Genomic DNA, 26942 nt, shown 5'->3' with positions numbered 1-26942 from the left:
TGGAGTATATCTCGCGGTGGAATGAAACACTTCGATTCACTTATTAAATAACAGAGTTCACCACAGAGGAAGGTGATAAAAATTTACTGCTAAGGACAGGCCTCTAGGCTCAGTTCCTCCAGAGGAGATGGCTCTGAAAACATGTTTGAAAATCTAAGTTTTATGGAAAAGAGCTTGCGATCTCACGACTCTACCTGGAAGTCTGGGTTCATGCTTTTTTAAGTCTGATAGGAAGTGGTAAATAAGAGTCATTCCTGGTGAGGTGTTACCCCGGAGGGCAGATTTTTACCTCCCAGCACAGGGGCACGCAGCAGGTAGCGAACGCACCCTAACCCCCTGTTCTTGCAACTGAGTACGAGATCATTCGCACATCAGCAAGCAGCACACCAGGAGTGCGTGTGCCCTGCACATGTGGTTGAATGTGTGTTTGCAGCGCTTCCATTACACGGGCGTAATAGGAAACAGCTTGAGTTTTTCAGAAGCTCAGCAGGTAAATGTTCAGGAAAAAAACCCAAAAAAAACACCTTCACTCAAATGCTTAAAACTGCCAGCGTCGACATTTATTGTCTTCTGTTCAACCTGCACCTCGACTCGCACATGTATCGCACTTACGGCAACGCTGCGAGCTAACACCTTCAAGAGTCTATCAGTCAATTTGAACCACAAGACGGGAGATGTAGCGTGTTGCTAGGAGACAGAAGTTGCCATATTTTGTCAAAGCGTTGCTCTGTGATTCTCAGGGTGGGCGGTGGGTGGGTGGGGTGGGGGGGACCAGAGGGTGACGAGGTGACGAGGTGACGAGGCGACGGCGCGGCACATTTTTAGAGTTGCTGTCAAACTGTTTCATGTCACCTTGTCAGCGTTAACACCTCAAAGCCATCGCTGGTGCTTTGACACGTTAATTATGGGCAAACCCAAACAAATGAGGCAGGCGACATCATCTACAACACAAAGCAATCTCTCCCACACACACACACAGATGTGTGTTCTCAACAGGGAAACAGAGTTGTCAGGCGAAGAGAATCAGTGGCAAGCCTGAGGAAACCATGGATGAACCTACCTGAGAGAATTTTCTTCTTTTTTTTTGATGAACTGCCTGCTTGGGTGTCTTTCAGCACTTTCTGACAACTTAATTTTACACACAGTCTTAATTGTTGAGCATCTATTTACAGTTCTTATATAAGCATGTGTTCTACTCTACAACAGCAGAGAGAAGTAACAAAAAAGGTTTGAAGTTTATTATCATTATTATTATTATTATGATTATTCATCTTTAATTTTTCAGATTTTTGGTCCATTTGAACTAATAAGCAATAAATTGATTTACAATTAATACATTTAGATTGTGAATTAACCACATGAAATTACATTAATCTCTGTAGTCAGAGGCTGAAAACACCTGTTCAACCCTAGTTAGCATTTAGAAGGACTAGTTTATCTGGTGTTATTTTTTCATATCTCATTTTATGATTTAAGTTTTTATTTATGTGGTAACAAACTGAACTGACTGACTTTGTAAGTCAGTATAGCAACTGCTAAAAACAATGTTAAGGTGGGAAAAGACCAAACAATTAGTGAAACCAAGACTAGACAACCCAAACATTATAACTCGACAGTCAGCAAGGAGCACATAATGGATGACTGAGGACAACAGATTCAGGTCACTAGAAAAACCCCCAAAATCCCATGAAAACACAAAATCTACTGTGCTGTTGTACCAACTTCTTAACTTCTACTGCAACTACTGCAGAAAACGCAAAAAAATGCATGTTCCCAATCAGAACAACAGGAGACAATGTGATGACATATGATTAAAATCCTTCAACGCCACAAACAACATCAACTCACCCAGATGAGGAGAACAGATGTGACGCCCCAAATCATAAATATAATCAACACAATAAAGTGAAGAACAGCATTATTCCCGCCTTCAGATAGAAAACACAGGTCCAACATGCTCCAGAGACATCATGTCAAAGTCCACCACCAACAGTCAGACTCGCCCCTTCCTCTACTCTGAGGCCTGAGGCAGTAAAAGAGTCAGTAACCTGTTTTTCTGGAGCGGACTGATGATCCTCTCAGCTGTTTGGTCCGTGTGTTTTACTGAAGAATCTCAGACACACCTATAGCTTGTTTTCCTGGTGCAGGTTACAGAGCCTGTCTGTGCTCTTGGTGGGTGGGACACACCACAGTAAACTCCCCCCCAGCTGAAGACTCTTACACCAGAGAAACCTCAGTGGGAGTCAGTGGAGACAAAATGAAGTTTGAAATGTATTATTTTATATATTCTGCTTTGGCCAAATTAAAAAAAAAAAAAAAAAAAAAAAAAAAACACAAAGCAAAGGAGTAAATATTTAAAACAATTTCATGGTTTAGTTTAGGCCCCTTAGTTCAAATGAAAGGAAATTTGAATACTAAATGATAAAGTCATATTTTAAATAACAGAGTGCTTCCAACACTGTGACAGTTTGGCACTGGCTCAATATTAAAGTTACTCTCCAAACATGTTTTAAACTCTGTAAAAAATAAAAAAATACTCCGCTATCATTAACAGTTTGTTTAATGTGATTTTCCCACCAGAAAAACTGTGGCTGGAAGCACATCTAGTCTTACTTCCTCATTGAGAAATTCTGGATCAGTCATAAATACACGTTGACTGCTTATTTCACTCATAATATGTCTTGTATTATATTAAAAAACACCATATGGACATGTTAACAAGGTTGTCATGGGAGGGGTTCTTTAAAACAAATATCATATGAATCATTTTCATGGGGAAACGCAGCATTAAAAGACAAAGAATTACAATTAAAAAAAAATATGAAAATACATGCAAACAAACTGAACAGACGTGAACATGTTTTCTTCCTCAAATCTTTTGCTGTGAAGGTCGTCCTCATATCAATAAAAACACACGACTATACTCTCACATGTTACATTACACACTGTGCAACTGTCCCTGACCCTTCACTAACAGGCACATGATGGCTTCCATATTGTTCAATAAGGAGTTTAACCTTCATGCATTAGTTTCCTCTCCAGTGTGACTCATATTTAAATGGCGGATTATTTCCCTTTTGGACTGGCGTTTTCCCCCATTAGCTCTGATCATGTCGGAACCCCACTAAACCCTATCCATAACAGCTACTTCCCTTTTTAACGCAATCAAGATTTGAAATGCCAATTAAACAGGGCGTATCATTCTGAATAACATGAAAGGACATGAGGAGGTTGGAGTACCACAACAAGGCTGTAGGCTGATGGAGTGTGTGCTGTTGCCAGGCAATGGGAAGCTGAGAAAAAAAAAAAAAATCTGTCTTTCGATCAAAACAATAGTAACTATTAAAAGCAGATACTGGAAAACGTGCAGCATCCTCTATCAGTGAGAGGCTGTGTGTTCAGTAATCCATACCGTGTAAACAGTCTGACTGCAGTCATTAAAGGGACACAGGAATCAGCAGAGAGAGAGAGAGTAAACAATTACCCTGCTTAGTTTTTCGATCTAGGATCAGCAGCATAAAGACGGTGTAAGCAGACTTTATCTGAGCACACGACACTAACACAAAACATGATTAATATGGCCAGTGTGTGCGGCGCAAGCTCAATCTGAGGACAGAAGAGATGTCTGGATATTTTATAGCCTCACGATTGGATTAGATGGTGGTTCATGTTAATCCCAATTTTTGACTTTCACGCGTCTGTGATGAAAAAAGTGAAATTAATTTACCATCACCGTCATTTATCAACATAACTCACAGATTGATGTGTGAACTTTGAATATGCAGCATGGGAGAGAAATGTGCCGCTTTGACACTTGCTCGAGGATTTTCGGTTTGGCAACAACAACAACAACAAGAACAACAACAGGTTGTTTTGCTTCCAAATCCTCACAGAGACATGTAATGTGATTTCCAGCTCAGCTTCTTTTCTTCTCTCTCTCTCACTCTCTGTTTTCTTTGTAAAAACCAGAATGTGTCAATTTGGACGGACGGAAAATCCGAAATGACAGTTCAGTCTCAGGAGAAGAAAAAAAAAAAAAAAGCTGCAGTCTGGGCTCTGAATGTTTAACTAATTTAAATTTTGACATCATCTCATCAGAGCGGGAGAAACAGGAGCTGCAGCGTCAGTGTGTCAACAGGAAGACATTTCTTAGAAATACGATTTCCCTGCAATATTATATAATTAGACTTTGACTATTTGGGTTTGTTTGCCGTCTTACCAGAGTCTGATGGAGGTCTTCTCTGTGCGATCAGAGGGTAGACCGGTCCAGGATGTGTTGGCTTGTTGCAGGGGCTGGAGGTGAGGGGGGAAGCTGCTCCTCTCTGCCTTAAATAAGAAGAAGAAGAAGAAGGAGAAGAAGAAGAAGGAGAATATTCATTCAACTTTGCTAGTTGAGCCACTGGTAAGTCGTTAGGAGATGATCAACACTATTCGCTTCATCTGCGAGAGGTCGTCATGTTTTCGGTCATCACTGCGTATGAGGAATCTGGAGCTGAGAGGACGTCGAGCTCTCCATCATGTCAGCTGACATTTTTTCTTTTTCTGAACATGTTCGTACAGTAGATGATGTGATGGTTTTAGGGCTTTGGAGTAGTTTAAATCCACTTTTGACTGAACTCGGCTGTCTGTGTGAAGAATGTTACCAATGACCTCTGCTGTTAAGTAATTAGTAAAGGAGCACAATTACTTACAAAGTAATATATTATACCTACACAAAACAGTAGCAGAACTATAAGTTTTCTAATAGATCAAATGCCAAAACTGAAAACCTCGTCAAAACCCCTCCGTCCTCTACCTGCTCAGCAGCAGAACAGATAAGACTCAGCTAGAGACCGGCCGGTGAACACAGTGGAGCGTTTAGCAGCTGCTTCATGCCTTCATCTCCAGCTGGGTGGACTTTTCTAATGGTCTCCTCACTGGTGTTAACCATGAGGAATCGGTCAGAACGCTGCTGCCACATCACTCCTGTTCTTAAGTCTTTACACTGACTTCCAATTACTACTTATAGACTTTAAAGTGCTGCTTCTAGATAATAAATTGGTTTCAGGTCAAAATAAATTTCTGATCTTGAAGAACAGAAACCCAGTATGGCTGTTGGATCGATTTTAATTTTGGTTTTTATTGCTTATTGCTTTTCTTTGCCTTATGTAAAACACTCTGGTATAAACAAAGCTGTCTTGCCAAAAGAGACAGATATTTCCCTCCTGACACAAACACCGCCCCCGAGTGAAAGTTGATGTCGCTCTGTAACTGCCGGCTGTGTAAAATACAAACCTGCCTGCTAACATGTTGACCATAAACACTTAAAAAAGGCGATGATACTGTATGTCAATGTTGTGCTCACAGCTTGTTGACGCTGCCCCCAAGTGGCCGAAAAGATCAGTTATTATGACGCACAGGACAACGCTTCAAAACAACAGGAAGTGAAGACATGCTTTCAGTCGGGATTGATTGATTGAACTTGATTAAATGAAATAAAGCCAAGTGGCCCATTGGCTCGACCTGATTACATCAGCCAATAATGTTGAGTCATTGGTCGACTCCACCCTCCTGTAAAACTACTTGGAGAAACCAATAGCCGTTTTTTTGTGCGTTGATTCAGAATTTGTAAAGATGGAGAGTCACAATCCATCGGAGACTCGTTGATTTTTCTTAATTATCAATGAGGAATCAACGCTCCATAGACTGCTCCATCGTTATCAATAAATGGTGCTTTTTTAGCAGCAGCTGGCTGCAGGCGTTGTGGGGTAAACGCTCCTCGTGTCCCAGTTTGACTGTCCTTTAAAAGGAAGCTCACTTTTTTCGCTGATAATTCCAACTTTTAAGCAAGTTAAAATACTTCATTATTATAATCCTAAATCCTTTGAGTATAAACCAATTAGGAATATTTAATCCCTTTATTTAACATGCAAATTGAAATCTTAAAAACAAGGAAAAGTGAGCAAACAGCAGCACAGATAGCAGACATCATTCAGTAACAGCTGTAGTGTCCCTGGAAGGAGACGGGGATGGAGGACGTGTTGCTAAAGACATTTAAAAAAAGGACCTTGAAATAATGCACATTACACAGGCACAATTAGAGGCTATTTTTCAGCAGGATTAAATGGCAAGCTTAATGATAAAAGGCTGTAAACCAAGGTAAAGTAAGCAGCAGCATCTTCTGTGCTTTCTGTAAGAAGCAGAGCCAAGAAGTGAGGCTGCCGGCTGCCGGCCCACCTGCTACTACAAGCTCTGAGTTTGAGAAATGGCCGTGATGTCTTCCATCGGCTATTTTAACACCCTCCCCTCCCCAACCACCACCACCACCTCCTCCTCCTCCTCCTCCTCCTCCTCCTCCTCCTGCCTCCCGCCTTCTCCCTGCTCATCTCTTTCAGTGAGATAGACAGCGGCGAGGCTGAGGACGGGTTTGACACTCAGCCAAGGAGAGGAATATTTCACCGAGACTGATGTCAGCGCGGACACCTCCGGCCGGTGAAAACACAAACGGGTCGATGTGCTGATTGGCATGTAGCTCCAGAGTCACGGGTCAGGTCTCCCTCTGACAAATCCATCAGGACGGACCACATACTGACACTGTAGGTGGGGGAGCTGTCAGCCTCCTGCTAATTTACATTTCTGTAGCGGCAACCTCACAGTCTTTGTACGGCCACCTGTTAATTTGAATTTTAAACATGGATTTCTTTTCCTCGAGAGAGTCCTATCAAACAAAGTGAATACAGAGATAATGTCTCACCTTTTATCAGCGACAGCAGCTGTTCTCAGTCCTACTCAGAACTGGTGAAATACGAGAAGCTAGAGTTTATTTTTAAGAAACATTCTTCACATTTTTAGCAGAGCAGCTTGACTCTAGGATTATTTCACAATATCATCTTCAGCTGCAATGAGATTCAGATTTGAATTCAGCTTCTTCCAGCTCCAGTTGTGAGGATTTGAGGCTTTTTTTTTTCCCCCCACACACGATAGCAAACTGAATATTGTTGTGTTTTCGACTGTTGGTCGAACAAAACAAGACATATGACAACAGGTATTTTCACTGTTTACTGTCCTTTAATGGACAAACTGATTAACCGATTACTCAATAATAAAAAGAGTAGTGAGTTTCAGCTTTAACATCCTCCAACAATTGGATGGGTCAGCGTTGGACAACAGCCCAAATCGATCAAATGAACTTGCCTCACAATTTTCAATCCAATTAATGGTCTGAATCATAAAAATCAAAGCGACAACAGCTACAACACTCATTAAAAACTAATCATAATAACGTTCAACCAACTAATCCATCAACAGTTCAGTCTAGGAGTCCTAAATCCCACACGTTCATGCACGGGCCGCAGCTATAGCATGTGTTTTGAATGGTTCAGCGATTCACAGTCAATAGGAAATGATGTCATGTTGCAAGTCACAGCTTTTATGGTGCAGCGGAAGTTCGAATTAATCGCAATAAACTCATGGAATATCATGCACAGGTGAATTAACGCAACTGTTTTGACGCCATTCCATCATCAGTCTAAGCTGACCGAATCCAAATGGGAAAAAAAATATAAAGTTTTCCACGGCGGTCCAGGCGAAAGACAAAGAGCTGTGGGTGTAAACACGTGGAAACTCTCACCATATGCCCTCAGCTTCTGCACTAACACACCAACACAGCCTTAAAGCCTCTGCTCTCTCTCCAGAGGAAAACTGAAGTGAAAACACACCGGGGTGGTTGTGAAATAAGAAGCCAGTCCTCAGTGATGTATGGGGACTGGCAGCTTTGCAAGCTCTTTATAAAGGAAAAAAAAAAAAAAAGCAACACAGTTCTCTTGGCTTGCTAATTCCCACTTTAAGGACAGCTTTAAGGACGTAGTTTCTCTTCCAGTCATCCTCCAGAAAAAGTGTCCCCAGATGTTGCCAAATAAATAGGCTTTGATATTCCTACATGCCTTATCCCTGGCTGGCAAGCTCGCAGTCTTTAAAGGGAGCGCGGCGTCGGTGCGTCTGACAGCTGAGCGGGACCCTGTGATGCCGGTAACGACATGAGGGATGACAACAGAAGCTCCGACATCAAAGCCCTGCAGCTCTCTCGCACGCATACATATACAGGAGAAATTTGCAGCAGATTACCGAGGCCAGTTATTCATCAGTGCTTACAAGAGCTGGGTTACAAGTCAAAAGAGACACACACACATACTCACACAGTGCAGCTCTGAAACGACTCCTGCTGCTCATTTGTACATGGAGAAGAAAAAGAGTGCGCCTCTCAGCCTCCTATCGACACTCACTTAAGATAATGGGCCCTGTTGGGAAGGATATAGATTGGAAAACGAATCTCTGCGCTTGTGTTCACCGGCGAACGGGCGGGCGAGGCAGATACAGGCCTTTAGGAAGGGACTCTCCAGCACCCGCGCTGGCAATTTGTCAGGATTAAAGCTGGATGGTGTCTGTCATTGTGTGTGTGTGTGTGTGTGTGCATGGCCGTCACAGCGTCAGGTGTTGTTCATTACCCCCCCCCCCCCCCGAGGTTGTCAGGGAAGCGCAGCACTGATCTGCGAGCACGCTGAGGTCATTTGAGGCTGTGCTTTCATCCCGAGCTCCAGCACAAGCTCGTGTGCAGATCCTGACTGAGGCAGCATTGTTTTCATTTTCTGTTTATCTGCTGATTAGAGTTTCCAGTTCATTTTTTGCTTTCTAAAAATGACTGTCAAGCCAAGAGTCCAAAATCCAATTACATATTCAATTTACAGTCATATAAAAAAAACTGAGAAAAACAGCAAATCCTCACATCTGAGAAGCTGGAAACGCAATTTTTCTTGATAAATGATCAATTTATCAATTTCATGTTGATATAATTTAGTCTTTAAAGGGTCAGTTTTAGTGGTGAAACTATTGTAAGTCACTCAACAGTTTTAACGAAGCACTGGCTGGTTAAAGCTTCTCTAATGTGAGGATTTGATATCTTCTGTTCTGATCTACATCACTGTCAACTGAATATCTGGATATTCTTTTGTTTTTTTTACTCTTGGTGGAACGAAGCAGTAATTCTGAAGACGTCACCATGGACCTTAAGTCCGCTTATCCAAATGGCAAAGACCATTTCCCACTCTCTCCCAGTGGTGTCTTAGCATGCAGATAGTTTTAGTTTCAGCTGCTGAGGTTTTCAGATCTGCGACTTCCGCTGCCCCTGAATGAAATTTCATTCGTGATGGTCAAGCGGCGACCTTCAGGGCTGAAGAATGAAGCCAACATTGAAGTGCAAAAAGAAAAACTGCAGTTCCTTGAATGACCACTTGAGGGCTGGCTCCAAAAGTGAGTCAATCCCCTAGACTCCCCCACAGCAGAAATAAACATGTTTACAGCTTACAACTGTGCATGGAGGGGTGATTTTTTATATATAACTATTATATATAACTATTACTTTATATAATATATTGTTTATGAGAAGAGCAGGTTCATTGGGATACGTTTCTAGAAAACATTAAAACAGATATCAGCGTTTTTCAAACAGGCCTGGTGTTTACTGCGCCAGAGCTAGAATCTGCATTTTTTTTTTCCTCTCTTGTCTGGACATGAAAAACCTTAACTGCTCCTAACAATCACCAGACACTGACTGAAAATAATGTAGACGGATGAGTTACATCAGTCACTGCTGATTTGGTTTGAGCAACAGAAGCCTCCCTCCCAAACAGAGGAAAAAGGCCGGCATGGACAAGTTGTCAGACTGAATAATGGAGGGAAAATAAAATGGCAATTCGGTCTGACTATCAGGCTGCAACTGATAACAAAGTTGTCCTTCTACCTTTTTTGTTCTGCAGATTCCATCCCTGGCTATTTAATCAATCAATTAATCATTGTTTATCAAGCACAAATGGCAAACAGGGGCTGGTCCCTGCATTTCAAATGTGGGGATTTGCTGCTTTTGTCACAAGAAAAAAATGTTATATATTGGATGTTATATAGTCTAAACTATTACAATTACAATAGCAATTAATTAATAACGCTTATACCAATGTTTCTGCAGTGTTGAGTATGAACAGGTGTAGGTGGTGGAACAGAGAGAAGAGGAAAATAAGAACGAGAGGATGTTGTGATTGTCTCCGTAATCACATGAGCTGAACGACGCCCTTTGACCTGAACAGATGTCTCTCACACAAACACACCATCACTGACGAACCTGTGATTACCTCCCTCTCCATCTCCAACACCACCCTCTCTTCTCTCTCTTGCAGCATAGCAGAGCCCTGCAGCAGAGAGAGCTGGAAAAACAGACAAATGTCAAACATAAAACACACACACTGTACATACACAGCGGACACGCCTGACCTTCACCGGCGTCTCCCGGGGGCCAAACATGTGAAAGGCTACCTGTGTTCAAGCAAAGCTCCCCTGACGGCCCCGCCGCTCATGCTTTCAAGGCACCTCTAATGAAATCGGTTCAGCCTCACAGCGCTGAGCCGATTCTGCTTCACGGAGTCGGCCGATAGGAAGAAACAACAGAGAGCTCCTCAGCCCTGCAGCTGACAGTGAGAGCTGTTATCGCAGCGGTCGACAACATGTGGCCTGTAACATTAACGAAACATCTTGGTCTGAGCACAGACAAAGGGACACACTGTCGACACACTGTCGTCCCCCCCTCCCCTGGCAGAGGTTAGGAAACGTGTTGATATTATGCAAATGGATTCCCCCAGCACTTCCTCCTACACACTGTGACACAAAGCCACCGTGTCAGATAAATTCATTACAGTGGCTGTCAGAGCTATCTTTGCACAGATCCAACAGAAATCATCACGACCAGAGCTGTGAGATTCAGTTCCTATGATGTGGCACTGCAGAGAAATACACAGAACAATGTGTTTTATGATACTCTAGACTGACGAGTGTAAAGACTCTTTTTTTTCCCATTTAAAAAAAGTTTTCAAATGTGAAATGTTGTCTAAACACAAGCAACTGAACAAGAACTTGACCAAAATAAAATCTGAAATTGGCAAAAATTACAGCCAATTATCAATTGATCAATTCAAGAAGAAAATTGTCACGAGCTCTAGGTCCTAAATTGTGATGATTTACTGCTTTTCTTTATCATTTTGGGTTTTAGTCCAAAGCTTCTGCATATACTGTACGTACATACAATAATGTACACACAGAAAAATCAACCAATCCTAAAGAAATCAACAATCTAAGAACAACAGGTGAATTTTTCACATATTCGTCAATAAAAATCTAATTATCGTTCCGTAACAAGCAGCGATTTCGACTCGTGAAAAATCCTAATTCAAAATAAACCTCACAGAAATGATTGAAAAGAAATAAATAGGGTAACAAAAAATATTAGGCTTTAGGGAGTTGTGTCTGCGAAAAGTTGTGATTTTTTTTTTCTCTTTTTTTTTTTAAACTATTTCTGACACTTCAGAGACCAAACAAGCCAAGGAATAATTAGCCCATTAAAATGAGAATAAGACCACACAATTCATTGCCAGTTTTGGCGAAAAAGAAGTGAAAATTGAGGCGTTTGCAGTTCTAAGGTTCATTCAGAACAACAACAAAAAAGAAACAGCCTCCTCATTGATTTCAGTGTGACCTCTGTGTTCTACAGTGAGTGTGCTGAAGAAATAAACAGATGAAAAAACGTATTGTTTGGGGAAAAAACTTAAACTTAAAGAAAGACTTTCCCCTGAGGCAAGGAGACATCACTGGCCAGTCACATTCCTGGTAGATTATTCTGTAACATAAACAGCATATTTCTGCTGTTCATCTATTTACTACTGTTGTCAAATCTGCTCTAATGGCTTTATAAACCACTGAGCATCTGATAATACTTAAACCACTCATAGCAGTGCTTAGAGTGGAGAATGTGCATCATATTTCAACCTTTCATTGAAACAAAGAAAAACATCCCCAACCTTCTTTGAAAGTTCAATAAAATACAGTATTTACACTTTACCAGTTCCCTGCTTCTGATGAGCGTCATTTGTTTTTTTTAAACTGCAATTCCAACAGGCAGATATTAAGCCTTGAAAGATGTGTATGTTCGCTGCCGTGCTGGTTTGACTGACAGCTGTCTCAGCCCATCACCCTCAGTCAGCCGCAGCGGTTGCCAGTTGCTCGACCTCGTTCGGCTCCACGCGGGCCAAAAATGTAAAGTTTCTGCCTGAAGCAGCTGACAAAATTGCTGCCGAGTGTAAACTGAAACTCCAGGCTTCAAACGGTCCTTCCACGGGCCCGGAGGCAACGTCACAAGACACCGAATCGATCTTCATCCGCAGCTGACGTCACAAAGTCTCCAAAGACACCGATGGTTACAGTTTACAGGGATATTATCTGTATGAAGGTGCCAATTTTACAATTTTACGGGTTCAAATAAACCATTTCAGTACCGCTTCCTGATGAGGCGCCAATTATAAAAGGCTTTATGAGCTGTAACTAATTGATTTATTAACGATTTATTACTTCATTTGCTAATGCTTTTATAGATAAGTTATAGGCCATTAATAAGAATACATTTTGTGGTAGAAAACCTTTCTCCAGTTGACTGTTTGTCCACTCGTCCATCTTCTGAAAAACAGCTGCAGAACATCTGGACCAAAATCCATTTATAAACTGCTTATTCACAAACACAATTTATTATCATCTATTGCAGGTGATGAACTTTTGCGAACGGCTGATTACAAATTGAGAAACCCAGGAGCCTTTATTAAAGTCACACTAACCTCTCCGACTGCATTATTACTGAATAGAAACACACAGTCATGTTATAACCAAGAGATTCTATGCAAGAGAGCCTTTACTCAAACAACAGAGTGGGAACTTCTTCACTAAAGATGTCAGAGAAACAGCTGCTACCATCAACATTTTCACATTCACTGTGTTGTTCTCTCTATTTCAAGTTCTGCACACATACCAGCAGTTGGTCAAACTCTATGTATAAGGTAATAAATGGTTCTACAATAACAAGTCTGTTGTGAATGTTATAAGATCATAAATAAGCAGTTTATGATTAGACTTTGGTCCAGATGTCCTGCAGCTCTTGTGCGGAAGATATTGAGAGGTCTGCAGTGCTGGAGGAGGTTTTTCCACAGTTTGGCAACCCGAAAACTGTTGTTATTAATGGCTTATAGTTTATCTGTAACGAATAAGTACATTATAATTATTATGAATCATTAATAAAGCCATTAATTACAGCTTATAAACATGTTATAAATGGTGCCTTATGAGAGAGTGGTACCATATTTTTCTAACAGCTGCCGAGGAAACAAGAGAGACTCGACTCGTGTTTTAGTTCTGCTGCATCTCTCCATCACATTTCCACATCACTCTGTTCTCTGACAGCAAGCACAGGTGTGTGGCTGAGCTACAGCAACACCTGGTGAAGCATTCTGCACGGTAACCTAAATGTTAATGACTTAAGCAGTTGGTGAGAAAATTGACAGGATAACAAGCTCTGACGAGGCCGGCGGAGTTAATCAATGCCAGTGACATCCGATGAGACGGTCGTAAAGGAAGCAGGAAACCCGCACAAAGACACAGTCAATGGGAGGCAGCGAGGAGCCACAAGCACAGTCAATGAAAAGCACAATGCAAACCCAGCAAGTAAGAGCTAAAGAGCCTTTCAGCAACAATGGGGGGGGGGTCCAGGTTTCCAGGGTCAATATGGAATGAAATGCACCAACTCCTCTGCTCAAGTGGCAGTCCTCGTGGAAGCAGATGGGAGATGAGTTTCACAGCGGGAGCGTTGGAGAGGTCGGAGCGCCGGTGTGCTACAGAGGTCATAGATCAGCCGCCTGGCATCGCGTGTCGTCAGTCAGGCAGCAGAGTCTGACCACGGGCATGTTTCAATCAACAGGCCCAACAGACAAACTGGCAGCATGAGACACACACACACACACACACACACACACACACACACACACACACACACACACACACACACACACACACACACACACACACACACACACACACACACACACAAAACAACAACCCTGAGACGCCCAAGGACTACGACCAGCTCGACTGGGATGTGAGACGCCACAGAGAGAGACATACATCAAGCTTCGAAGAGGAGGGAAGAGACGAGACAATGAGTGAACTTCTCAAAAGAGAAACAACATATGCAAATCAACCCTTCCAACAGAGGTCAGATATCTCCAGAGCTGATAATCATGGCAGCTTTTAACATGCTGCTGTCACATACACCGAAGCACACAGACAGACTCATGAATATCCTCTCCTCTTTATTAGCTGATCTGTCCCCTAAAAACGCCCTTTACTCCCTCCACCTAAAATCAACATCCAAGTTACAATAGGTAAAATGAATGTTTCAGGGGCCATAAAAATGACTTCACACCAAGAAATAAGGTCCAACTCCATCAATCCAGCTCGCTCACACCATTTCTTGTTGGTTCACATGTCCAAACAGACAGCAGAATCTAATTCCAACAAACACAACAAATCTACAAATCTGCTCAAGTCTTGCCTTCTGCGGGACTCGTTTGAGATTTAGTTGGATCTAATGGGCATAATTATACATGCAAAGCCCGCCTGGTCCGGCATTAAGTAAACACAGCCGCAGGAGATGCAAAGTGTGGACATTTGCAGATGCAATCTCATAAAATCCTGCATTTGGGATTTCAAAAATAGCAAGTGCATAGGCAGCCAAAGAGATGCGCTCAATTCCTTGTGGAGATCAAGAAAAAAAACATCAATACCACTTAGAGATTCTGTGATTACAAAACCTGCAGTTTCGCAAAATGAAAACTCCACCTGCCTCAAGGTCATCAACTGTTCTCCACCTGTGATTTTTTTTTTTTTTGGCAACAAAGCTGAAAAATAATTTACTTGCCAAGGAAACAAAGGGGAGGGAAGCAAGAAGCTGGTTTGTTTGATCTGGCAGCCAGCTCGTGATTTCTCTCAGGCCACCCGAGGAGTGGACAGATTATCATCAGCTGTCTGGGAGGAAGCAAAACTGCAGGATCAGTCCCCGACCCACCGAGGTTAGGCCTCTGGATGCAGATAAAGCTTTTTGTTTTTATCAAACATCTCACACAGAAAACCAATCCCAAAAAGCTGCTGCGTGGCGAGGCAGAACTGTCAGACTTAATGCTGCAAAGTGGTTAAATTATAAAGAGAAGTAATGGCAGCCATTTCAAAGGGCAGCTTTTCTTAGAATAACCAATATGATGAGAATCAGGAAATTGCATGACTCAAAATGCTGTATTTCTATTTAGAAAAAAAAAGTAATCTGTCAAATTTAAATTCAGGTAAATCAGACTTTAGAAGGTGCAAACATCCTGTCATTTCCTTTAAACCTGAACTTCATACACTGGCAGCTACATACTCGTAGCGAGAGGTAACTTTTGAGATCGATGCCCAGAAATCCTGCGAGCTGACATCAAGTAAAAGTGAACACAGCTCGCTCATGTTTGTTGTCCTGTCCAAACTTTGAGGCCTGAACCCAAAAGGAACCCGCAGAGGCAACACACTTGCCGCTGCCGAGTCCAGCTTTCTCCGGACGGAGACACTCGCAGCTCTCTAACTCCACTTCATCCTTCCCTGTGAACGAGGATGTGATCATAACACATGCCAGAATTCAATTTGGAGGGAATCCATACCGTCTCGGTCGGTGGGAATGAACGAGACACTCTGGTGTGGCCTCTCTTTCCGGCTGATAATGGCTGCATTTTCACAGAAAACTCCACTGCAGCTTTAAAAAGTAAATTAGTTTATATGTAATGTGGTATTGTTTTAGCATTAGTATCCAATTTACATCATCATGCATTATGTGTCTGGAAAATGACATGATCACAAACATTTGCATTCACACAAGTCTGGTGTTTTCCAACCTATGTCTTCTTATAATTGTGAACAGTCTGGAAAACATGCTCATTCATTTTCTTGCAGAGAGTTTGATGAAAAGATCAATACTCTACGCTTTATGTGTTAATCATAAAACGTAGAGCCTGCTGGCGATTAGCTTGGCTCAGCTCACTTTAGAGACACGGGGAAACAGCTAACCTCGTCTTGTCCAAAGTCCAAAACTCCACCTAAAAGCAGGTCTAAAGCCGACCAATTAACACATCTTGTTTACTTAACATACAAACAAACAAAAATGGCAAGTTGTGGCTTTGCATGGAAGCTAGCCGTTGTCTTTTGCTTCCTGTCTTTATCCTAAGATAAGCTTATCACCTCCTGGCTTTATGCTGCATGTGTTCAAGCATTATTCCAATGTAGTTATCTCCAGTGCTGACCTTGTGGTCACACCAGACAAACAGCCTAAATTAGCTACTTCTGTTGTGTTCCTATAAAACTAGCCAAATCAACTGTATTAGTGTTCATATTAGAGTATAGCATATATTTTATTAGGATGTATCTACAAGTGGTGGTGGATTTGCAGCGGTTATTCTGCCAAGGGTTTGTTGACATGTCTGTAAACGGGAAATATCGTCTGTGTCAGAAATTCCTGATATCTCAAATTCAAAATTAGAAGTCTGTGGCTGATGCGAACGGGTTTTCTCCACTCGGTTGATCGTCATTACTGTTTAAATGATATGCACCAACTGTAGATGTGATATAAATGAGTCTTTATCCAAATAAAAATGTCTCAACGGGGAAGAAAACTCCTCGTTTCTTGGGAGAATTCTGCAGCCAATCCAGGTGAGCTGCTCCTCCACAGTGTGGATAAACAGCACCTGGTGCAAAGTGCTGAATGTAAATCCAGCCCACTGAGGGAATAGCTACCTCAACAAAGATATCAATATGGACACCTGTGGGCCCTCCTGTTGCCATGACCACCAGCAACAGAGGCAGCAGCAGAGTCGCTGTAGCGCTGTCATCACCGGCTGCCGGCGGGGGGAATCAGCGTATCCTAAACAAATTAGCCCCGAGAAAACTGCTGAGGCCCGAGCCCTTTAATTACATCAACCTGAAACCAAATTATAGGCCGACACTGCTGCGTGTAATAACTAATGCACATCAAACAAGCCTCACTCTCCACTCCTCCTCCTCCTCCTCTTCCTCCTGTTCCACTCCATCATCAGTTTGGAACATTTATATCGGGGTATTCATTCCCAGGAGAGACAGAGAGAAATGTCAAGACAAGGGAGACATGGCTTATCCTCCCTCCCTGGCCTTTTCCCCCTTCTCGTTCCATCGCTCCCTCCATTCTTTTTGCTCGCCTGTTCCCCTTCCTCATTCATTCTCCGCCACTCTTGTCTCTTTCTCTTTTTATCCTGTCATCTACATTGTGAGGAGCGTCTGCGGTTCCTCTGAGCCTCGGCTGTGTAAGCAGAGCAGGCGAGATGAGAAGCAGAGGTGCTGTACTCAGAATAGTGAAGCGCAATAGCTGAGGAGGTTTAAAATTCTGCCACCGCTGGAGCAAACTCACTCACGCTGAAATCAAAGATTAAAGAAAGAAAAAAAAAACAGGCTTCAATTAAAGTTATGTCCCATGAAGTATGTTTGAGAAGGAAGAATTCTGTGCTGAAACAATTGGGATGAATAATCAATTCCCAACATGAAGGTTGCAAAAGGAGGTCATGTGGATTGAAAACTAGGAAATAATACATTTCTACTAAATCAAGGAAGTTCATCTGCAGCTAATTTGTCAATTTTCAAGAAGAAATGCCGAAAGTCCTCGAGTTCCAGCTTCTAAAAAAGGTGAGAATTTGCTGCTTTTTTTAATCTTAAACAACAATCAAATGAAAATCTTTCCTATACGATTAGTCGTGAAAATGATCAGCAGGTTCATCGATAATGAAAATAATCAGTAGTTGCGTAGTAGTGTTTTTTTCAGATGTCTCTCCGATCCTCGGCTTTACATTATGAAAAAGTTTTAGCTCAAAAACTACTAATATTCAATGATCTAAAGAGACTTTGGTTGATTCGTTCACATCTCCTCACATCAGTTTCAACCACAGGAACTTTTGCAGGGGTAAAAACCATTTCAGGAACTTTATGTTTCAACCGCCCAGGATCCACAGGGGCAGAGTTTTCAGTTTTGAACGTGGGTCAAACACAAAACTCTATATAATAGTATTAATATTAGGACATGGGTCGGATTATACAAAGTTATTTTGTTGGCTTCACGGATGGTTAAGAAGGTAAAGAGATCAAGAGAGCACTCATTATCAAAACCTGTTTTCTGTTAGTGAAGATTTGTCTGAAACATCACTGTCATTTTGGATTCCATCATCGGTCTAATTGGCCTCATCTTTAAGGTTCTTTAGATGCTAGAATCGTAAAAATTAATGCACTTAAAGGGACTTTTGGTTCCTGGAACCATCTGGTGAAAAGGGTCTAACAGCTCATAGACATTGTGTCAGTTTAAAGGGCTACAAACCTAAAAAGAATGACCACTAGATTTACCAAGCAACAGAAAATGAACTGACACTAAGTTCAACATTGAATCTATCAAAGAAAACTGTTTCCATTTACCAGTTCCAGCTTCTCAAATGACAGAATTTGCTGCCATTTTATTTTATATTATTGTATATCTACTGACTTTACTGTTGGCAGGACAAAACAATATATTTATTGACATCATATTGTCACTATCTTATGACATTTTATAGTAAATGATTAACCGATTGCTCAATATAGTGACTATTACAGTGTCAGTCCGAGAATTCTTCATATGGTTAAAATATTCACAAGTTACAGTCAGGCAACGGCGTCTTTCAAAAAATGAATATATGAAAGTGTTTTCCAGAACATGTGCCACTGCATAACCCCCGAAGCTCTTATCAATTCATTATAAAAACATTAGTCTGACTCCACGTCCTCCTGCTTAGCTTTTAAGATAGAAAGACAAGCACAGCAGCGGTGACAACACCTTGTGAAGGCAAGTCATACTGTTTATCTTCAGTTACAAATTAAATTCAATTGCAGCACCATCCAGGCACTAAGGCAATTAATTACTGAATTATACCATGATGGTGCACAATGAATGCAATAGGCCCTAGGGGCTTTTTTTCTCATTACCAGGTACACACTGTCCTACACAGATGAAGCAGGGGAGGCTTTTAATAACATTTAGTATTCAGATTAAACTCTTGTATGCAGCCAAAAGTCGGGCTTCCAGGGTTTTGGCTCCAAAACAGGATCAATTTACAATCCAATTAATTCAAATTGTGTGGAAACATGCTCACAAGGAGGGAAACAATCAGCTGTCCCATTTAGACAAAGACAAATGTGGGTCTGGAGCAGAAAGAAGAGGTCCACCTGATGTGTTCGACATGCCTCCTTTGATGATTCACTACGCCGCCAAAGCAACAATAAAGGAGCCTGTTACACGATTTAAAACAGTCGGCTGCTTAAATGCTTTGCAGTGACTGTTTGCTGTGTTTAAACGCCGGTGAGGGGCTGCGACTGGGTTCGATTTGGATTCGAAGTGCGCTCCAAATACATTGTTCACTTTGTCTGTTAATAACGGCGGATTTATCACAGCTCACCAAACGCCGCTGCAGCAAAGTGCTTCGTTTCCGTCTCACTTTAAATAAAACAAATTGCTCCACAGACAACACAAATACAAACATGGGCGCAAGACACACAAAACTCAAAAGACTGTGTGCCTCTCTCGCAGCAGCAACACCTGAATCCAGCAACCTCCTTAGATAAGGCTCTTCACTTCGAGGTGTAGATGCACCAACTTAATGCTCAGAGTAAATAACATGCAAAGGAACGCATTCAGATGAAGCTCATCGAAAATTCATTCATTCAAATAAAAACATAAAAAATTGTGTATCTGCGAATCTAAAATACTTAAAATATAAATATAGAGCTAAAATATAAAAACATATCTACGAGCAACCGTTAGTAATTTTAAAATTCACTGTACAACATATTTCCAACATATTTCTGATAAAGTCAAATATAAAACAAACTAGAAAAATAGCAAATCCTTACCACTATCACTGCAACCCTCACTTCCATCGGATTGTGTGTCTTTCTGCGTATATGTGTTAGAGTCTTTGTGTGTGTGTGTGTGTGTGTGTGTGTGTGTGTGTGTGTGTGTGTGTGTGTGTGTGTGCGTGTGTGTGTGTCAAAAAGGGTCAGTTTCCGCTGCGCCACATGTGACCATCAACCTCCCCGCTGGCAAGGTGCGGGGCGAGGCCGGCTGCTCTGGAGACACAGACACTGAGACGCTTAATGTAGCAGAGGGGAAAGCAGCCTGGCCCAGTTTGTCATTCTGTTTGTGTGCTGATTCAGACTTAAAAACAGGTAAAGCAAAAAAAGAGAGGGAGGAGGGAGGGAGGCGGGGGGGGGGGGGGAGGGGGGGGGGGGGGGGGGGGGGGGGGGTTAAAGTCAGTGAAGCACTTCCCTGTGGCAGTAAAGACACATTAGAGGCCCAGTGGAGGATTTGTACTGGATGAAGTAAATGAGATGCTGCTGCAGACTCCCTGGTGGCCGGGACGATATGAGGACGTTTTTTTTTTTTTTTTTTACTGCTCTGCTAAGTTATCTTCTGAGGAGCATGTGTGAAATTCTCACCGATATTCCCCTTTCTGCATAACATGGAAAACCATTTTCAGAATGTGGATTGCATTAAAAACAGCATTCCCCTGTGACATAATGTGACAGACTAGTCTATCAGTATCAAAGGCAATCACACATGTGACATCTAATTTCGACAACCTGTCTCAGGACTCTGTCCTGTCTGAATGAAAATGAAAGAAATGAAAAATATTCATCCCTCCATCCCCGCTACCCATGACTTGTTTTATGTCCAACAATGATCTGTGGAATGGCTGCCAAGATTATAAATTTGGCTCTGAGGACAGGCTCGCTGGCAGCGCTAAGCAGAGTGAGCAGTGGTAAATCTAAAGACAGTACGTCTTTATTATGGTGTGAATGGATGGAACGACAGACAGGCACAGAAAGATATGATTCAAAATGTGAAGTGGTGGACAAAGGATAAAGGATGGAGAGGAAATGTATCAAGCTTTCCTGTGGTACAAACAATCACCTGTTTTACGAGTCAGTTAATCTCACGTAGGGGGCAAAAACAGATGAAAAACATTCAGCGTTAGAATAAAAAGTGATGTAATGAGACTAAAAGTCTATGGCCACGTTATCAGCACACCAGAAAACAAATGTTGCATGCATTACCCCAGTAGTGGACTAAAAATAAAAAACAAGACTAGGTATAAACCACGTATATGGCTGGAGCGTGTCTGGGTAAGAACCGTGGGCACAGGGCCATGACTCTTTACATGCAGTCACCCAGCCACCCTGGCCTCTCGGCTCCATCACAACAAATAAACTGCATTTATCAGGTACTATGTACCATCATCGCTAAAGGAGGCGGAGGAATGACTAAACATTACGACATTAGCTAACTGCTAAGCTAATGAAACTAGAAGATCTGAATAACATGTAAGCGACAGAAACAGCAACCAGAAAATGAGGCAATGCCAGACTTAGCTGTACATCAAACTGAATGCTAACATTAGCATATTAAAGCACCAACATGATGTAAATAGTGTTGGGATGATTATTAGCCCAGTTTGGGGGATGGTGCCACCAAGAAGTCCGACATTAAAATACATGGATGTTCCGTTGATACATCACGTCACTTGCTGCTTCTGAAATGTCTGATTATTTTTAGGTCGATATTTTCTCCTTCACTTTCTCTTGAACAAAGTTTGGTTAACTTGGAGGTTTGTTTTTCAACCTGACTGCTCGGATTTCTCACTTCAACAATGTCGTGTTCCCAAACTTGGTAAGTACAGTGCTATCATACCCAACACAGATGAAACAAAACAAAAATAGGTTCCAAGTTGGATTAAAGCTGAAGTCTCTTTTACTACGCATGTTCACGTGGCTTCAGTCAGTACGCATGCAAAAGCCTTGCAGACGTTATAATGCATGTTATACTCATTTATCATGCCAGAATTTACCATGTACGGCTCAGTATGTTGGTTTAATACCATGCAAACTTACATGCATGTAATTAATGTTGCATGTAACATTTAGTATAACTTTTAGCACGTTACATCTCTGGTAGTCGCTCACCACAGCAGTGCCATCCTCTCGCTCAGGAGGGAACCAACACTTGATCAACTTAAGACGTCCACTTTAGCTAATCAGGCGTGGGCAGAGAAGGGGGAGAGATGGAAATTATGAAGTAGTTAAGCAAGACGAGCAATTACCACTGGTCTAAAAGATCAACCAAATTAAATCTGTCCCATCATGAACTCTAGCGGAAGATTTTACCTTTGAGTTTGTGGTGCTACGTAAAAACTAAGTGGTTCACTCAAGTCATCAGTCCATACAAAGTTGTTGAGATGTTTAACTCTGGATCAAAGTGTTTGACTGACAGATTCAGTTTTGTGCCTCTAGCGTGGTTAAAAACCAAATTAACTCGCCTGCTGCTCATCTGCCTACGAGCCTCAAGCCGTCTTTCTTTCATCTGCCTTTCCCTCTCAACTTCCCTTGATCACTCATCTTTCTCCTCTCCTCTGTCTCTCCCTCCTCATTGGAGCTCATTGCCAAGGTTCCATCAGGCCACATCCCTTTAGGGGTTGTGTCCTTGTGTACCTGGGAAAAAAAATGAGGAAGAAAAGAAGAACACAATCTCAATCACAGCAGGCATGTGTTGTGACTCCTCTACCCTACAGACACAACACAGCACGCAGCCTTTTTCCACAGAATGTCCCCCAAACAAGCTCCGTCAGGTTCCAAAAGGGAGGTCACCCTGAAAAAAATACATTTCAACAAAAGGCCTTCCCCTCCCGGGATAGCAACCATATTAACAACTCTCCTCATGGGCCCCTGCCCGCCAGAACCAGGGACAGACAAAGAAAAATGTATATACGCGCTACACCTGACTCAACCAAGCCACCATTGCATGGTACTTTTTATGAAGTGAAATAGCTTTCAAATTCAGGCTCGCCAAGTTAAATCTGAAAGTAAAATTAGACGCCAGTGGCTACTACATGTCGGAAGAGGCAGGGAGATATCTGCCTCCCTGGCCGGCGAAAACAGGACAGAGAAAAGAGATCTAGATTTTATTTTTATTTTTTTAAAAAGGTTAAAGATAAATAAATGTATGTTGCATAGCCTTTGTAAAATCATTAAGTCACCATATGCTGAATGTGTGATGATGCTCTCATGAAGAAGGTTTGTCAGAGATTGTGTCATGTCCCTGTAATAAATAATGAAGGCATGTGCGAGCGGCAGAGGCAGACAGCCCCAGATGTTGGAATAAAAGAAAAGTGGGTCAGGCGTCTAGCTGATGCTAACCACACCGGGCGAACAGACGGCGCTAATCAGAGAGCGGCACTCAAAGAATGGATGGATATAATTCATCATGCTTTAATCTATATGCAAAACTGGTCACCTGATGGACATCGGTTCCACCTGAGGCGAGCGGCGTGTGAAATTCAGAGCATGATGAGTCTATTGTCTGCAGTTCTTCGTCTGTTTTATTAAAAAGGTCAGGCGGTCAGGTGCAGAGTTGTGTCTCCTGTCTCGCGTGGTAAATGACTCGCAGGGGTCTTGTATAGCTCTGTCAATACATCATTCACAGGGGGGGGAGGGGAGGGGGTGTACTGTGGACCTTCACAGCTCAATGATGTTACACAGGCTCATCCATCTAAAATACCGCACATCCATCACCCTCCATATCTGCCACTGATGTGTGTACCCCACACACCCACCGGTCCAGCATCCCATTGGCATCTGATCAAAAGTGACACATTAACGCTCCTCCACTCAGCACCGGACCATCGCGTTAATCCCGGTGTTTACGACGGGCGTCTTCCTCTTTCATCGTAAATCGACCGCAAACCATCCAGCTCGTCAATCACATCCGGATCATTTGACGAATCGCGCACCACGCCCCTGTCAAATTAAATAACAACAATTATCGCTGCAAAAGTTAAGGAGTCTCCTCTGGTTTTTGCTCGCTGATAAAAACCCAATTACTCCTAAAGGTTTACGAACAAAAACATTTATTAACGCCTCTCAAAGGCTCAAGCTTCAGGTCCGTGGTTTAATGATCAGTATATATCAATATTCTGACAGTGTACAGTGTCTATGATTTGTCTTGCACTGTTGGTTTTCTTACACAACACTGGCTGCCTGTATGTTTTATGAAAACTAGTAAATTATTTGTGGGTATGTACCTGTATGGGTGAATGCAACTGCACATAGGGCATGTTCAGAAAAAAAAACACAGAAAAAAAAACAGACAATTTCTTTTTCCAGCATGTCAAGAAGTAAGATGAAATATCCAGGAAATCCAGTTTAAATAACAAGACCATCACTTTGAAGTCATATCAGGCACCGACACACAGCCTACACACGGGTTAATGAACACGACGGTATGATTTTAAGCCTGTGGAAAGTTCCCACAGAGGCAACCGTTAGCTGCTCCTCAATGGGACTCTTCTGTATTCTGTTCAAACATACTGAGGCAAAAACTACCTGCTAAAAAAAAAAAAAACCTTCGAATTTTAAAAGTGCACATCATTTTGAATTATTTAAATGCATTCTGCTTTAAGCCCATTTTAAAATAAAATGACCACTATCACAGTCAACGGTTTTTATATTTAAGACCAAATGTTGATGTTTCTCTGTGCTCCGAGGCAAAATGAATCTCAAACGAAACAATGCAGTTCAGGCATAGTTTGCACTCAAGCCCAGTTTTCATCAAGTTTGTGTTGCCATAATTCACACATTAGATTATATTTGGGCAAATGCATAAAAAAAAACAAAAAAAAAAAAAACAATTTTAACAAGAATTAAGTTTGAACAAATTCAAACAATCAGGTATTTTTTGTAATTTGAGCTCAGCCCACCTCGCCTACACTATGTCGTAGAACTGATGTGCATTCGCGGTGCCTCCACTTCCTCTTCCACTAGCTACCAATAATGTAAGGCAGCTGTATTTCAGACTCCATTTTTCTTCAGCAAACGGAACAAGTGACTAGTTCACTTACACAGCAACAGGGCATGCACTGGGTCAGATGGCAGACAAGTCACAACCTGTCATGCTTGTGCACTGAAAACTGTGGAATTCAAACAGCTGCTTACTGATTTAATATTTACCTTTGTTCCCCACTTTTTTCACTCTCTACTAAGTGGTAACTACCCAATCTGAAATCTGTAACATCTGTACACAGATCAGACTGTGCAGACTGTCACTGATGTTTGTGGTATGTTTTTAATATATGTATCCTGGAATCCATGAAAAGCAGTATTCCGGTAAATAAAGCAGGTATTCTACCTGGATTGTGTTCAATGTTTTTGCAGCGGTTTCATTTAAATGAATGAGGGGATTGTGTTTTTTTTATGCAGTAATTCTGCCAGCAGTCTTATTCTGCTCAGGAAATGGAAGTAACTCTCATCACATAAGCAATTATTGCTTAACTGCTTGCAAAATGTTCTTTTTCACAATCCACTTTAATGAGCAATTTAACCTTCAAAAGTATTTTCCGAATTTCCCAGTGTTTTCAAATATTTCGCCGTTTAAAAAAAAAAAAAAAAAAAAAAGAGGGTCAGAACGGGAGTACACTCCATGTCACTGATGTGGATAGATTTTTCATATACGCTATAAAAACCTAGAGTACTGAGGTGTGATGGCACCTTGCAGTCTGTCCTTGGGGTACGAATCACCCAGTGACACATGTCTGACGCCAGACTGCAGGTGACTCAGAGGAGCAGAGACCTTTGTCCTGAAGGCTGAACGCGCTTTCATGAACGCTCGGGTGCAGATGTGCACGAAACACAGACACGCACACACACCGGTGGGGTCCTTGTGCTTTAATGGAGACAGTATCTTTGTGTCTGTTCCTGTCTCTCAATTCCGTACTCGCTCTTGTTATTTTGAGCGCATAAGTGCGTTCACATCGACAGGTACGGCAACATGCAGTGCCACTCAAAATGGAACACTATAAAGTTGAGTGTAAAACGACGGACACTTCGACCGCCATCTTGGCTACGTAGCAGAAGGGGAGGGACCACCGACGTGTTTTCAAATTTGTGAAAACGTTGGACACGTTGTCGGCACTGATGGCGACCTAATGTTCATGTCGTATTACACGGGAAAGTAAAACATTCATTTTGAAGTCAAGTGAGAAAAGCAGCCGGCAGGTGGGTGTCCATCGCAGTCGCCTGCACAATGGCAGTGTTTGATTTGGGACAACACTACCCTGTTGAGGCTCATGCACTCTACCAGTGAGTATACTGTGTGCACAGTGTGCTACATGTGAGCGACTCAAAGACATTTGCCAGAACAGGAAACCCACAGTGGAGCTAACAACTCAGTTCAGGATTTCCACTTGTATCGTGCTTTCAGGTTCAGTGGCATCACTTTCTGACACACTCCATTGTAACTGAGACAGTCCTTCAATGAAAGACTCATCTGCAACTATTTTCATAAGCGTTCCAGTCATTTTTTTTAAAGCAAAATATAATTATGGTTCCTGATTTTTTAAAAAAAAAGGTCCCATATTTGACACTTTTCCACTGTTTGATTTGAAGTTTTGATCCATAAGAAGATTCTTTTTTTTTTTTAAGAACCAAAAACCATCTCAATGTAGTTTAACATCTCCTCTCTCAGGCCTCTATTCAGAGCAGATTGGCTCTGAGCCCTCTCTTCTGATTGGCTGACTGTTTTCTGAGTGATCTAGCAAAAAATGTAGCAGATTTCATGCAAACACTCAGAGAAACCAAATCCCACAAGGTCGGATGGTGGGTCCAGGTCGGCGGGGCTTGGGGCGTGGCTGAGGGAGGTGACTGCTTTGTTGTGACATCACAAAATGAAGGAAGTCCTGACGGCTCATTTTAAGGCTCAGTTTCTGTGTGTTTCTCTGTGGACTGAGCGCTTTGATACTTTCACAGTATTACTATAGAACCTAAGCTTGCTTTATTATCAAAAAAGACATGGATATCTCACTTTATACAATATGGAACCTTTAAATATGAGGATTTACCGCTTTTCTGTGTGATGGTAAATGAGATATCTT

The 26942-nt window shown here is 41.9% G+C and overlaps 1 protein-coding gene across 2 annotated transcripts in view; it reads right to left on the bottom strand.

Annotated features, from left to right (window-relative positions):
* rnf152 (ring finger protein 152) overlaps positions 1–26942 on the bottom strand; it is a 47401-nt gene that overhangs the window by 11433 nt on the left and 9026 nt on the right. Inside the window, exon 2 of one of the 2 annotated variants that reach the window (XM_022767228.1) lies at positions 4220–4326. The exons of the other annotated variant lie outside the window; for it this stretch is intronic. The gene's annotated coding sequence lies outside the window, so the exon portion shown is untranslated. The remainder of the gene's footprint in view (positions 1–4219; positions 4327–26942) is intronic. 2 annotated transcript variants of the gene reach the window in all.

The sequence above is a fragment of the Seriola dumerili genome, unplaced genomic scaffold, assembly GCF_002260705.1.
Source record: "Seriola dumerili isolate Sdu_G_001 unplaced genomic scaffold, Sdu_1.0 BDQW01001124.1, whole genome shotgun sequence".
Lineage (NCBI taxonomy): Eukaryota > Metazoa > Chordata > Actinopteri > Carangiformes > Carangidae > Seriola > Seriola dumerili.
Note: the sequence above shows the minus strand (reverse complement) of the source record. Positions and strands in the feature narration are given on the sequence as shown.